Consider the following 16,768-nt stretch of genomic DNA (forward strand, 5'->3'; position numbering starts at 1 on the left):
CGTTCACTTTGTGCAAGTTTTAACAACCACACGCAGATCTGTGGCCAAAAATAATGAAGATTTTATGGTTTACGGCTTGTCTGCGTGGGAGTGGTTGTTCAGTAAATCCGCACAAATAAAAACCAAACTGGTTGCAATTGATTTTCTACCCCCGAATCGAATGCAGCACAAATTGTATACAATTATTATTTGGCTGCTATCTGAAATCAGCATGAAAATCTATTGGGACGTAACGAATTGTATCGAACGTGCCTAACTGTTAATGCGGTTATAATACGCCAGCGGATTATCATTGATTATGTGTGGGTGGTAGGGGGGTTGTTTGTGTATGTTTGGATTTTCGGGGGTGGTGGGTGTGGGATGTTGGAGGTGTGCGTGTGTGAGAACACGCCCTCTAGACACAGAAATAACTGTTTGTGCGCGTCGATCCAGACAGACACAGAACGCACAAAATCCCAGCATATACTAGGTTTATGCGTTGAATAACTAGAACTAGACAATAACTAGAAGTTATATATGTATAAGAACAAATTTTAATATTTTTAACTCTTCCAAACAGCATTATAAACAAGATTGGAACCTTTTTTAAGGACAACAAATGCAAAAAAGATAACATACTAATTAAATGTAAATATGGTCACACTGGTAAAAAAAAAAGATGATAAATTCCAAAAATCATTATAAACAGGAGTGCAACTCACTGTTTTAAGGACAGCTACCAATATATACAATTAAAGCCACACTAGTAAAAAGAAAAGACTAAGGAAAGAACCAAGAGAAACGTAATTGGGAACTTGAAAAATAAACTGTGTGCCCAAGCATTTAATACTTTTCATAATAGAGGTATATAGAGTTCGCAAAATCACACCCGTGTAAACAAAGTAAATAAGGAAATGAATGGCTGCTTCACACCTTTTGAGAGCTATTTGCAAAACGATTCCCCAAATTCCGCTACGCATAAACATCATAGCAATCCCCCGCTTAACTTTTCTCTATCCGTCTCTGTTCTGCCGTAAAACTTTGTCGAGTGTATAGACATAATTTCAATTTTCATTTGGTATTAATGTCTCTCCTATAACTGCTTATGTGTGTGCCATAGCTATAGCTGTGTTTGTGCACAAATTGCCGCAGCGCTGTCTGGGAAATGGGAAATGGATCAGAAGGTGGTGGGTGGGTGGACTGGTGGACCATGGCTTGGGGTCCAAGAACCAGAATGAGCCCCTCGTTATATATGGCTGCAAAATGCGGTATTGGCAAAATCCCAGGAGCGCGCTTTAGTTGATAGCACTGGCAAAATGGAAGCAGAAAAAACTAGTTACCACTCAGTTAGTAGAACTAAAGGGTCGATTGGGTTGAAAACGGGGGAACAATTAGGGTGGGAGAAGTGGTAAAAATCCCATTTAGATTCTGAAAGTATCGTACATGTTTTAATAAACGAAATATGTCAGAAAAAAATTGAAATGCGCTGGAATTTCATTTTATCGCAAAAATATGTACAGCACTAAGGCAACGCGATTTTTAGTTGAAAATATATCACATCACCACTTGGTTTTTGTTCAATAAACGGCTATGTTTTTGCTGATTTATTAAATTTTTAATAAAGTCTTACTCAAACACCATAAACTTTCCGAAACAAATTAGGACAATTCATTAATTCTCCGTCCAAGTAAATTCAAATCTTTTCTGTAAACAACAATGGTCCATCTTCTGTAATTGGACCAAACTCAAATAATTTGCGCACAATTCATTTTTAATTAAAAATAAATATTAAGATGTCCCCAAAACCTCCAACTGCCTACTCCAACAGCGGGATTACGGTCTCAGACCTGTGATGAAACCGCACAATTTAAATTTCAAATCAAAGGCCCATGAAAAAAAGGAAAAATATAGAAGAGTCGGATGAAATCTCAACAGCCGGCTGTTAAGTAAACCAATCAAAGTGGAAGACGACCAGGCCGCAAAAAGAATTTAATAATAACGCAGGAGGGTCCGTAAGTCGAGGAGTAGGCCATAAAATGCCAGGAAAATGCAAAACACAAACAGATTGAACTGGCCAGCCACATCCGGCAGACTCGGCGGGGTTTCCCTCCGGTTTTCCCCTAGCTTTTACACTTTTCCATACCGCTCCCCCAAAAGGAAACCCCGGCTAGTTGTGCTCTTCGTTGCGTGCTTAATTAAATGATCATCATTTGCGCGCAATCAACGCACAAATAAATTTTCAGCCGCCATCTCTGGGTTTTCCCAGTTTTCCAGCTCCCATCTTCCTAGTTTTCCCGGCTTTTCTGGTCCTCACCCAAGGCGTTGCTTAGTTGTGTTTGTTTGGTGGGTTTCCGCTTGAAATTATACCCTGGCTACTGGGCCTTTGCCTGGCTGTTGTCTTAATTAATTCCTAATTTTCCTCCTCGGCTTTGACTCCTTTTTGCGTATTTAATTGAAAATTTCTTCAAAGAAAATTCATGACCGTTACCATTGTTGTTGGCCTGGCCTGTTTATTGGGAAGAAAAGCTGGCTGCCAGCTGTTGGCCATTTGACAGACGACGCGTTTTATTCATTTGCATATTGCTTTGGCACTTTCTTGCCTTTTGTTATGGCTTTGTTTATGGGGCCGCCCTACGTTTCCGCTTTTTATTGGCATTCTGCCAATTGCCGGGCATAAATTTGATTACTTTTCGGGCCAAGATTACGGAGACTTTCGCCAGACCCTTGGGCTGTCAATTAGCGGGGGTCAAAGCGCTAATTAAAATTTTCGACTGCAGCCGCAACAATTCAATAAAATGCATAACGCATACGCCATGATGGCCAGCTTATGGCGTCTGCATTAAAAATTCCCCACGTTGCATAATTGATTTTTCGACTGGCCACCGGTTAACCAATCGATCTGATATAAGTGTATAATGTTAATCAGCTTTTGAGCGATTCGCTTACAGATTGCTTGGCAAAGTCATTATAATTCGATTGAAAGAATAAAAAAAAAAAAGCCCAGCAGGCCGCACTGCATAATTGCATTCGCAGTGCGGTGGCATCGAGTCCATTTCCATGGGCACACACATTCATGTCACTTGTGCATCGATCGGGCTTATTAAGTACTGCTAGTAGCTGCTCATGCAATTAACCCAATTCGGCCAAATGAGTTTTACATGTTCAATGGCGGCCACTAAATGCCGCAGTTCCCATCATTTGCAGCTGGCCAAGGGCTGTCGCCACTTCTGTGCGAATTTCCCCAGCCGTTGTCATTTTGACAGATGTGGATGCGTGAGTTTTGAATATTTTGGGAGTGCACTTTGCAGTTGAAAAGCACTTTTTCGGGTGACACTTGATTAAATTGCTACCAACTTTATTTATGCATTTATTTCAAAAGCCATGGCAACCTCAGAAACATAGCCACCTTATGATTTTTTAATATTTTGGGAGAGCATTTTGCAGTTTGAAAATTCTTTTTGGATGCTATGACCATATAACATGTGATTCAATTTGTACTAACTTACTCGATTTATTATAATGCTCTCCGAACTCGTGTATAATATCAAAAATTGCTGTTTCCAAATGTGTTATAGATTGTCATAACTATTTTAAATAAAATTAGATAGTTAGTTCAAAAATAAGTTAGTTTCATATGACCATTGCCTATGATATAACAACAATAAGAAAAGATAAGCATTGGTATGTGATTTGTTAAATAAAAGTTCGAGTGGCATTGCTAAAAAGAACCTACCTACCCCTCCTAGCAAACTTTCTTTAACTTTCCATCTAAAGCCGCACTAAAAGCAAATTGACACCCAGGCAGTCCTTTGTTTGAAAGTTGTATATCTACTTTTTTTTTTAATCCCAAATGGAAAGCCATAAAAATTAGACAAAAACGAGGAAAAATCTGACAATATCTTGGGGAAGACAAAAAGCCGAAAAACATTTCCCCCAGCTAATTTTCAGTGTGTCTTTTGTTTCTATCCCAATTTTTGTAAGGCCTAACACGCTTTATTTAACACTCGCGGCTCTATATATATATACACACATAAGCTTGAATCGGCAAAACAGAGAGTTTGGAAAACGCAGGTCGGCAAGCAAAACAAGTCATAAAGATAAAGAAAATTTATGGAGGCGGCAAGAGAGCTTTGAGGGAAAACAACAACTTTTCTGGGTGGAAAAGGGGGGGGGGAGGGGGTAAGAGGACAAAAGGACCCAGAAGCTGGGTAGTAGGAAAATTAGGTTAACGATTTTTCACTCTCGGCTGCAGCACAGCAAAAACAAAGAATATGTTTCGGCAGCCAAACGGAATGCGGACTATCTGGTGTTTTTGTGACTGAGTTTTGCAAAATTTACAGTTGGCCCGTTACATTTTAAAGTTATGGGCCCCCCCCTCTTTTGTCCCGAATGTCGCCTTTATCGCTAAACGATGCCTAAGTGAGGCTTCAATTCCCACCCACCCACGCCCATCTCCCCTTTTTTCAGGACACATTAGCCGGAAACGACATCGATATCCCAGCCTTGGCCTGTTCCCTTTTTTTTGGGTTAATGGCCTCCTCCTTTTGCGCTTTCCACTTTCACTTTAAAGGCTGCCTAAGTCCACAGTTTGCGGTTACTTAAGAAGTCCTTTTCGTCCTTCTCCCCCCTCCTTGGCAGCCACAGCAAAATTAACAATCCTTATAATAAATTCCTGGAAGAAGCAGAAGGCAGTGGTTGGCAAATCGATAGAAAGTTATTTAAGTTTTTTTGGGGAAAACATAATATTAATTAAAATTAATTTTCGCAACATATTTGCTTTTGGTTTGTATTCGGCGTTTTTTCAAAACTTCTTTCCTTGTACTAGTAAATTGTGAATGTTCTGACGTTGTTGTTTGCCTTTTGGCTTGGATTCTGTTCCTGCTTGTTGCAAAAATATTTCAACAAGCTGTGTTCACACAAAATAAAACCCAAAATCGCATACAACAATGGCGGTGAGGTGAGTTCCTGGCAGGATGGTACCATACATATAGTATGGTATTGTGACCTACTTGGAGGTGTGCGGCATATGTTGTGGGCCAGGCCCTGGCCATTCCAGCTCTTTGTGTTTGGGCCAAGTTGTGGCTGAAGGCTTAGATAAGCTTCCTGCCTCTCACATTCGGCCTGATGAAGTGAGGTTTCATGGCCGACTCTGCTTGCTCAATTGTGTTCCTGCCCAGAAGCCAGAAGTGAATGAGCTCCAGATTGGTTAAGTAATATTTATGGAAAACGGGGGAGCTCTGTGGAATTTTAGCCTTAGATTGACTGAATAGTACTTCATGAAAAGCAATAAGATGGTGGGGTTCTAAAAGGCAGATTGCCAAACGGTCTGGTAAACACGTTCATAGTTTTTTATCTTCTCATTTCTTGTTAATGGCGGAGAATATACAAATTTCTCAATATTTTTTATAAAAGACAGTTTAAAATGAGATAGAAAAGTTGTGGAAAAATGGAAAAAATGAAATTGGTTCAAGAACTTTGTTTGGAAAAGCTGGTAATTCTTTGGCAACAAATAGATCGAGGGTTTATAGATATTTTATTTTATATATATATATTATATATATTTTAAAGTGTTAACAGAACAGTAAGATATGCATATGTATAATTTACAGTTTTTTAGATTTTTGTGTTGGGGTCTAATTTATAAACTTATTAAAATTTTCAAGAAACATTTTTACAATGATTCTAAATATTTATTTTCAGCTACATGCCTTAAAGATTATTTTCTTAAAATTTGATTGGAAAGGCTAGTAATTCTATTGGAAACACATATGTTGGGGGTTTATTGGTTACCTCTTTTAGTATACCATTAATGTAGAGTATTGAACTAACGACTGATTGGGCTGTAAAAACATCTCGCCTCATTTCCATTTCTCTTACCCGCTTGTGGTTTTTGCCTACCATATTGTTGATGTTATTTCTCTTTCATTTTTTCGTTATTGGAAATTGAATTCTGCTGCTGGTTTCCCTATTTTCTTTTTGTTTTTTGTGGTCTATGCAGCTTGCGGCTTGCTGTTTTTGTTGCCACTGCCACTGTTGTTTTGTATTTATATTTATTTCTGGTTTTGTTGCTTTTATAGTGGGGCCCTATTGGCGCAACTTTTGTGCGGCCTCAACCTCAACTTTGCTCTGTGAGGATCGCTGGTCAAGCATTTGCCTTACAAAATAGTTTATAAAGTATGGCAAGTATTTCCATTTGCCAGCTTAACACAGTTGTAAATGTTTTTAGCAAAAAAAAAAATAGAAAAACTGGGTTAGAGGTTGGAGGTTGGAAGGAAAAGGTAACTGCTTGTGTCGACCTGTTTCGTCCTTTGGCATGTCTAGCATTCTGTTTGCATTGCCAATGGCTGTTCGGTCTAGTAAATAACAACAAAGTCAGAAATTGCAGCTGCTGTTGTTGTCTGGCAGTGCATAAATATGCTAAAAATGTAAATATTGCTTGAAAAATATTGCGCAAGTAAGTCACGAATCGTATATGTGTATTTGCTGGGCTACAAGTCCGTTTTCTCGTTTGCGAAGCCCCCCCGTTTTCATTTCGCTGGCATACCGGGCGTATGCGTAATATTTCACTTGCATCGATGCATTGATAAATATGCAAATCGAGAGCAATTTCATCGCAATTTTATCGAAGCTTTAATTAAAAGACAATCAGGGCTTCGAGGAATATGAAATATGTGTAAAAGGTATTAAAGAAAATTGTGAAAGGCGATATTTTCAGAGGTAAACTCGAGCATGCAGTGATTTATTGTCTTATTTTTTATTTATGCCGGAAAGGTGATATTCTGGTTAAGTATTTAAGAAAAATATGAAAAGCAAACTCAAAGCTTGAGGGAAATTTTCGTTGGTAAACTTGGCTTCTGTGTTATGCTTTTCCTATTATTTTATTTTATTTTCCATTTTTTTTGTGCGTGTCTCGAGGGCGCAACGTGTAAACAAAAGTTTAGACTTTAGTGCGATAAGCGCTCCTGTGTGTGCTCATGTGTGTGTTTTATGCCTTGGCTGTGTGTGTTCAGACGCTGACAGTTTACATGGCAGCAAAGTTTCAAGAGTTTAGCCAACAAAACTGCCAAAGGAATTACATAAACATTGCGGACGGAGAAAGGTGAAAGCAGGGGGCTGTGCAGAGAAAAGGCAGAAAGCAAAAGACAAGCCAAGCGGGCGCCTGATTACGAGTGGAAAGCACAAAAAAAAAACATACAGCGGGAAAATAGAACAAGATGCTCTCCAACTTCAGGTTGAATGTCTACCGTCAACTTTTGTAACTTTGATTAAAAATTCCACTAATAAACAAACAAAACAAGCCGTATTCTTTCCGCGTTACTGCCTTGGTGCTTGAGGGCGCCATCTAGCGTTCACATTCCGGAAATACATGTTGGTTCAAGATATCTGAAGGGTTTACAAATATGAGCTACAAAAACCTGACCCATACAAACGGGAATCTAACCCACCACCCGATTTAACGAAATATTATAAAGCTACAAATATATATATTTAAATATATTTAATTTACTTAGTCTTATTTGATCATTCTCCTGATAATCTTGAAGTAGTTAACCTATTTTCAGCTCAATTTGAGGACGAGTAAACGAACCTAAACTAATCTTATTCGAAAGTATTTTAAATAGTAAAAGGATTTTGTATCTAAAGCATTTAAATCATCTGTATACCAATTTGAATTAAGTTTATTACAGCTTACAAGCTTAGAATCTTTATTTAAAGCTAATGGAAAGACTAGGAAAGGTATCATTAAACACAAGTCAGTAAAGTTCTTTTGGATTTAAGCTTATAATAACCTTAGTTTGGTACACCACTTTAAATTTAGTTTATTACAGCTTACAAGCTTAAAATCTTTCTTTAAAGCTAATGTTAAGACTAGGAAAGGTGTCATTAAACACAAGTTAGTAAAGTTATTTTCGATTTAAACTAATAATAACCTTGATTTACTATTATCATTGACTCAGTAATTTCACGAAACCTGGACTGAACAACATGCTAATAAGTCGCACAAAAATCCTTTTAGGAAAACACACAATCTCGTTTTCTAACCGTTTCACCGGAAGATGATAAAATGGGAAAGGGGGGCTTTTGGAAACTTTGTGAGCTCAATAAACATTGCGTTTACCGAAAAAGAACTTTGTTACTTTCTATATATATATTTTTCACGTTTTTAGTTGCTGTTTGCACTGCACTCCTGTGTGGGTGCGTGCGCCTGTATGGGTGCCGCCATTTTGTTGTGTAAACTTGTTGGCGCGCTCAAAAGTTTTCAACCCACCCACCTACTCACACACACACACATGTGAGACCCCTGCCTCTGCAGCCATTTTGTAAATTTCATGTGCATTATATTTGCAAATTTGCGTTGTTTATTTATGCGCGGCAATGCGCAGAGCACAGCGAACACAGAACATACAACATGCAACATACAAACGTACAAACACACACATGCACACCCACACACACACACAGATACACGGCAAACAAGCTAACGCACACACTCGCATGGGGAGCGTTATTTGCTCGTTTGTGGTTGTGCATAATGCACGAGTATTTTGTTGAACTTTGCTCTTTAATTGCAATTGCATTTTAAGCTGGAACAATACTCCAATTGTTTTATATGTTTTGTGTGTGTGTGTGTGCCTGTAATGTGCCCCTAAATAAATTTATTAATTAAATAAAGTTGCTAATTAAAGTTGGAACCAGCAGCACGTATCCGCCATGATAGCCCCCTGCTTTTCCCACTTTCCTAATTGCATATTTAATGGGCAAAGCTCACCGCTTGACTTATTGATTGGCTTTCACTGGCTGTTGTTGTTATTGTCCATAGTTGTTTTGCTTGTTTTGGATTTGTCCAAGGGTTCAGCTGCTAATTAATTTTCACTTTGTCGCAATGCGAGAAATGGGAAAGTGAGAAGGTAAAAAGGTAAACAGGTAAAAAGGTAAATTGCATTCGGAGTCGGATCAAATGGGATCAAGTCTCGAGTGGAGCCCTTCTGCTGTATTGCTGTATTGGATTAAAAAAAACAGCATTTGTGCGGTTGCAATATGCAGTGATATGAGCTCTCTAGGGCTTATTAATCAACTATTTGATTCACACACCGCCACAAGAGTGGCTTTGTGGACTGGATGTCTGTTGCTTTCAATTTCACTTTTTCTCCTTTTTGCCAATAGCAAATTCACTTCAATCAACGCAAGTCTGCCATTGAGTTTAATAAATTAGTTTCACAAGGTTGTAATAAAATCAAACCCACATTATATGCTTAAATAGGGTTCCATTAAGTAAATACATTTATATATCAACAAATTTATTACAATCAAAGTTGACTTACAAGCTGCTAAATTAGTAATATTAACAATAAATATATCAAATTAAATCCGATGCTTTTCTATTTGATTTTCATATTTATTAGGAAATTTCTTTAATGACTGATGGGCATTTGATATCCTTGAAATATTGGTAATCTACATTTATGTAAATTTAACAGCACTGTTTCTTTATTTATACTTATACATATATCAACAATAATAAAATTTCAAATTTCAAGCTACTAAATGACTAATAAAAACAATTGTAACAAATGTGTTAAAATTAAAATTTCAAATCAAATACCTCGCTCAATTTCATTTTCATATTTATTGAGAAATTCCTTTAAAGCCTTAAGGGCATTCGATTTCTTTGGCATGAATTTCATAGGAAATTACCGTACCTACATCAAATTGGCAACAGAATCTGCCTTGGTATTTGTTTTACAATTTTGTTCAATTATTTTAATGCAACAAATGTGTTGACGACAACACAAATTTCCAGTTAAATGTGCGTCCTCAAGTGTCTGTGCATGTGCTTTCCATTTGAGTTTGTGTTGGTTTTTATGACTTTGGCTTATTGTCCTTAGCCGCTTTACGAGCGGGAATTGTGCCAGTGAACACAATCCACCCAGTGGGTGGAAAAGGGGGGCGGATGAGTGGGCGGTGGTTGGGCCTGAGTGACTTGTGAAATGTCGCTGACTTGCGGCAAGAAATCAATCAAAAACTGTGGCAAGTATGAAAGAAAAGGAAGCGAAAGAATAACAAAAGGCTCGGCACACGCGATGCTCATCAATTTGTGTGTCGTTCAGAGAATGTCCTTGCATGCCCCTGTGTGTGTTGGTGTGTGTGTGAAGGATGAGCTTCTGCCAGTGTATGTGTGCTAGCGTGGGTAATGTCTGGCTTTTGTGTTTGCTTAGTGCAGTGCAAACAAAGGACAATGCATTCAGTCCACAATCATTGGGCTCCTCGTCCTCCGCCCTCCGATTTTCCTGTTCCTATTCCCATTCCCATTCCCATCCTTTTCGCTATTGCTGCCCAACATGACTGACACACTTTTCATGCTACAATAAGCCATTATAATGAATGTAGCCAGAAAGTAAGCCAAAAACCCAACACACATTCCATTTCAGTCAGACGAAGGAACAGGAAACAGGCAACAGGAAAAAAACATTTGGAAAATTGTTAAGAGGGGGTTAAGATTGGCAGGGTAATACCCTTAGGTGTTGAATCCAGGGAATTCTAAGGTGTACCCATATATATGCCATCTAACAAGCAGTCCAAATAGACATTAAGGATATCAGCAAAATCAATACTTACCATGCACATTTTGCAGGTGGAACTTGAGATCTTCAGTTGATACAAGGCCATAGATTTCGATGCACAATTTCCATGTCATTCATTAGTAAACACTAATGCAAATAGCTGGAATTGAAAGATATAAGCCTTGGTTTTCATACTTGGAATTTAAAACAGGCTTTCAGTACTCAAAAATTAAGAGAAATTTGAACTTCAAGTATTTTTACAGTATTAAAGAATTCAATTTATAAAAGAAAGAGTATTTATTGTTATTCCTTATTTAATTAGCACTTATTGTTATAAAAATAAAAATCTTAAAATTAATAAAAGACAAAATTCCAATCAAAAATCATTTAATTTATTGATTCTAATCAGATTTCCTAAGAGAACAAAAACTATAAGCAAGTAAATGACATTTAGAAAACACTCACTTAACTTAAGACTCTAACTGCTAAGTGGGAGCCTTGTCATCCACATTAAGCTGGAAAATGGCAAATAATTGGCACTGCAATTTGCCACAGTGAGGCATACATACGTCATAAGGACCATGTGTTCCCAGACAAATGACAGATGGAGCAGACAGATAAATAGGAGACCCAGTCGCAGGACAGCTGACAGGACAACTAAGTAAGCTAAGCAACCCTCATTTGTCACATGATTTTATAAACTGTTGTTGCTCCGCCCAGGCATTGTGATATGGGGCTCTTTACGCAGGCAAACAGCTAACAGCTAACAGGCATCTTGTTAGCTTGTTATGTTTTTGGTCAATTTCGTTTGTAATCCCCTTTGAGCCTCACGCAAACATTCGCCGGCTCATTGTGAGGGTGTCAATAGGCGAAAGGAGAGGAGCCTGGAAGGAAAATGGGGCCAAGTGACAAGTCTAATGCCGGCCTTCTTGTTTGCCAACATAATTGGCCAGCTGATGGCTTCTGGCCCAGGCACATCTTGGCCTAATCCCGACATGTAGCTGCACGCATTAATTAACACAGATAAGGCTGAGAGGCAGCCACAAACTGCAACTAAAAATCCTTCAACCCTGCAGCCATTAAACTTAAAAGAGCAACCCAGAAGGCTGACAATGAAACCGCACACTGAGAAAAATGCTGGGGGTGTTTGAGAGACCAGGGAGGAGGATGGTAGTAAATATATGATAGATGGTATAGGAGATCTCCACTTAAAAAATATTTATATTGGTCTGATATCAGTATAATCATTTGTTTAGCTTCTTTAAGCTTATCATTCTATGTATTTGTTCAGAATGAATTAAACAACATAAAATGTTTTATGGCACTAAATAAATATTATCAAAACATTCTCATTTGTTATATGTGTTTGTTATTTATTATTTGATGGATAAAATGTTTACATACAAGTTTAATATTTATTAAATAGCTTTATTTTTACTATAACATTTAAAGCGATGTCTTTGCCTCGAAATAAAATCCCTAAGCCAGGACCTGCAAGATTTTCTATTCTCTGCGTGTTTGCGGTTGGCCAAGGAACAAAAGTGGGCGCTGTGGGGGGTTTTTCGGGAGATATGCGGTCGGTGGAGCCGGGAAATCTCCCACGTACTCAGTGTTGATGCTAGTGCCTTAACGAAATCTAGGTTACCACATCGCAGGCAACATCAAGTTGACATTTTATCGGGAGTCGTGACTGCAAGTTCCACTGGCAAATATGACAGAAATTACTATTAACAGGCAGTCGCAGTAGCAGCTGCAGTCGCTCATTCTCATTCCAGTTCCTTGGGTTTATTGAGCGCATGAGAAATTCAGCATTCAGCATTCTGGATTCTGCATTCTGCATCCAGCATATGCGGCGTATGCGTAATGTCACTGTGGGCGGTGTGCACTCAACCCAAGGATGTGTCTTAAGGCAGGAGCTGCAGCTCCTGACATGTGACAATGTCAGAGATTTGCTTCTCCACCCACCTCTCTCAGCTGCTTTAAAATTCAGATGTTATACGCCAGATGAGCCAGCTGAAATTAGGTAAAATGCAAATATTTATTTAGCGTAAAATGATATTCGCTTGGAAATTAAATACAGACATTACGTATACGCCAGGTGTGTGTGCTTCCATTATATTTTCCTGTGTGTGTTGCTCTCTTTTTTGTTTTTGCTGTAATATATTTATATAGCGTGTCTGTCGACGTTTCGGGTTTTGCTATTTGCCTGGACTGACAAGCCAATTAAATTTGACATACATAATTAAGTGCGCTGCGTGAGTAGAAAGGCAAATAACAGGTATTCGCCGGGAGTGGGGAAAATGAATTTTTAATTAGTGGCCTGCTCAATAGATTGAAATAGGATTAGAGCTAATTTTAAAGCAAACGAGTGGTTAGAGTGGATATCAATCAAACTCTCGATCCATTGCCAGGCTTTCTAATTAAAGTTATTCATCACTCTGAATGCAAATATTAGAGTTATTATGTATCTCGTATGGATTTAATTGCATCACAACTGACAGATGTACGAATGATATACATTTTCCCACAGGAAAATTAAGCATTGATGAATTTCTGCTCCGGGCTTAACATTTAAGCATCGGATATAACCGTAGCCACACATATAGCTTTCCATCAAACAGCACACGTGCTGACACACACCCATTTCCCTGGCTTTTCCCGCCCATTTCCCCCTGCCATTTTCCCGCTCAGCTGCTGCGTTAATCCTTCTTCTCTTGGCTTATTTATGTGTACTCGCCTTCTCTTATTTGGATTTTTGAGTTCTTTTCCTCTGTTTTTTTTCCCCAGAGGCCAGAGACAATGCCTGTGCCGCCGGCGACTTAATGCCTCGACTATTAAATTCAAATTTATTGCCTATAATTAAATTTTTTTCGTGTCGGAAATCGCAGGAAATTGAGCATTCAGCCAAACGAAAACAAGCGCCCAAATAAAAAAAAATGCCGGCGACTCGTAATTCATTTTTCGCAGAGGAAAAACCTGACAAAAGTCAATGGGTGTGGGTGATATCGAGATAGTGTGGGAAAAGTGTGTCAGCTGTGCGTCATAAATTGAATGAAATGTGTGTCATATTGGTGGGATTTATGCATTTATTAATACCTCTGCCCCCGGAGCATATTTTTCTGCCAATTAAAAAGCCATACGCTGGCAAAGGGAAAGTTTACCGATGACTCATGAGTGCCATGAGTTGTTTTTTGGCCAGCTGCCAGATTGCACTTTTTAGATATTACGTATCAATGTTATGGTATGTTATGTTTTTCACAAGGTTGCCGATTTTCAGTTATGATATGACCAGACAGTGAATATATAGAGCCAGGCAAAAACATTCTCCTTAGGCGGCAGGGCAAACAGGGCGTATGCGCAATGTCTTTTCATTCGAATGCTAACTGAAATTTATGGGGCATACGTGGCATGCATTTATATTACGTGCCTTGCTGCCGTGAGTCCTGCTTGGCAGTAATTTCCGTCAGCTTGGTGGCTGTTTTTGGCTTTTAATGTGCATAATTAAGCATTAATTACGCCCCCGCCATTCATCGCAGTAGCCCAGAAATGCCTGTTTTTACAGCGCCCATTTATCTGGACGCCCCGAGATGTGCGATATGCGGTCGTTTAAGGAGGAATGGGAATGGGAATGGTAGCCCCCATCCGTAGACCGCAGACAACTGACCGCGCGTCACCATATCGGGAAACCATTTGCACAATTTAAGCATTTAATTGCAAATTTATTATGCTTATTCTGTGGCCATTCTGTAATTGATTGACCGTTGCGTTCGGTTTATATATGTGCTTAAATTTTGTGGATTGCCCTGGGAAAGCGAAAGCAGCTGAAGGTGAACAGCTGTGGTCTGTTGACCTTTATTTGTGCACGAAACAGAAATTGGACATTTTAATGATTTTCTCGACTGCTGTCAGCTAACAGTGGCAAATTTTAGAGATAAAATGTTTTGGTATAACTATAAAATTGACAAAGCATTAAGTAATGAACAAAAATGTATCTGAAAATGATCAACAAATTTATATTTAAATGAGAAAGTTTAATCCTTGAGTAACTTCTTGTTAAATCTAAAATGTTTTGTAAATAAAAAATAAAAAACAGTAAAATACTTAAAACTGAAAGAATGTATGTTCTAAATGATTTAAAATATTTTTATTTAAGTCTGTTTTGGTTAAAGCTAAATAAACTTAAGTAACTTTTAGTTACATAGTTTCCATTACATTTTAACTCTACAAAATGTACATATTGAAGCGAAACAGGGAAAACAGGTAAAGGGTTTTATTTAAATCCATAAGAAAGAAAATAACTAAACTAAATCCTTTTTAAATTTAAGTAACTTTTAGCAACAGAGTTTCCATTGTATACTTACATACCTGTATGCAAAATGTGCAATTTAAAGCGAAAAATGAATAAATAAATTTGTAAAATCTATAAAATAAAACTTGTACTAAATACTGAAACAAAAATTGATTAGCAATAGTTCATTTAACTTAAGTAACTTTTAGTTACAGAGTTTCCACTGTATACATACATATCTGTATGCAAGGTGTGCAATTTAAAGCGAAAAATAAATAGTTTTGAAAAATCTATAAAATTAAACTCGAACTAAATACTGCTAAATAATATCAAAAATTTTTTTAAATCCCAATTGAGCAATAGTTAAATTAACTTAAGTAACTTTTAGTTACAGAGTTTCCACTGTATTTAATTCCCTTATTGATATGGCTCCTATGTATGCAAAATGTACATGACATAGCGAAACATGGAAACTCGTTCGGCACATTTGACACAGTTTGCCAGAGTCAATTTATTAGCTCGATTCCCCCGCAACCCGCCATGCAGGAAAATCTGTTGAAATCCCGAGAAACTTTTCAGAAATTCTCCTGCAGACGCCCTCGCACCATTTTGGGCAACTTTGTCCCAATCCATTGGACAGCAGCGACCCGACAGTCCGCTACAGAACTTGTCAATTACCCAGAGTGCCAGGCAGGTGGGGCAAAGTATGCCAGCGAATAAATAATATTTCATTTGACATAGTTTCCAGACAGAGAGAGAGAATGAAAATGAAAATGAAAAAAAGAAAAGTAAAGGAAAATAATGAAAACGCAGTGATGAATGCCAGCGGCAAAGTTGAAAAGGCAAGAAATGTGCTTTGTAGTTTAGTCTTTCATTAGCTGCTGTCGCCATCATCGTCACGGCTGGTTGTTGTCAAAGAAAGAAGTCCGCAGTCTTACACTCGCAGAAAAAACTTGTAAATTAAAAATTCGTCCGCAGAGAGCGAGGAAAACTAATAAATAAGCCGGCAGCACGGCAAAGCGGCAGCACAAAAGCGGAAAAGGAACGAAATGAAAAGCGCAAAGGAAAATATCTCAGAATGCAATGGCAGATGAAAGACGACAAAGGGGAAAAAGTGGCACAAGTGGCATGTTGCAATGTTAATTGAAGACAAATAAGAGCCGACGGAGAGCTGTTGGTGTTGAGGTTACTCGATGAGGCCGAGATCCTGAGGCCTCCAAAGAGGAGTGTGCAAACGGAAAACCGCAGCCCCAACATCAAAGGCTGCTGCAGCCGAGGAGAACCTAGTCGAGTGGGTTGATGATGGTGCCTCCGATGGTGGTGTCCTATGGGTGGGCGGGTCTTCACGTGACAGTCCGCAAAGACCCCAACGACTTTGAGGCCCAGCGCGAATTGGAGCGCAGCAGTTTTAAATTACTTGCGGTCTGGGCGAAAGGAAAAGCAGTAAATACAGCGCGGAAGTTAAAACTTTATCCAGGAGCTAATCCAATAAATGGGACTCCGGAAACATGGCTTATCAGGAAAATGTAGTGCTTCAAAATGAGATTAATTAATGTATGAACAAATGTACCAATTATAAACATTTTAGACAATGTTAGTAGCATTTTTTGTCATAATCAGAGAACAAGAGAATAAAAAGTTCTGATATTAATTTTTTGACGAAGATGTATATACGATCCACTAAATCTGTGGTGCCCATTTGCCTGACTGATTTAATGATTCGGTGATTCTATGACTCGATTATTTGATGATTCGATGATTTGATGATTTGATTCATAAAAATGCAGGCATATTGTATTGCATCGTGCCGAATGAGAAACATTTGGAAAGTGAATCATACATATAATACATTTTCGTCACAAAAGTTGATATCAGAACTTTGGAATGTTAAAGGTGCGATTGTCACTAATCTTTTACCTCGTTAGGGGGTTATTTTGTT

General features: G+C 38.3%; 1 protein-coding gene across 1 annotated transcript in view; it reads left to right on the forward strand.

The window, feature by feature from the left end:
* mspo (M-spondin) overlaps positions 1-16,768 on the forward strand; it is a 47,433-nt gene that overhangs the window by 16,028 nt on the left and 14,637 nt on the right. The gene's annotated exons all lie outside the window — the stretch shown is intronic.

This window comes from Drosophila suzukii, chromosome 2R (genome assembly GCF_043229965.1).
Source record: "Drosophila suzukii chromosome 2R, CBGP_Dsuzu_IsoJpt1.0, whole genome shotgun sequence".
Lineage (NCBI taxonomy): Eukaryota > Metazoa > Arthropoda > Insecta > Diptera > Drosophilidae > Drosophila > Drosophila suzukii.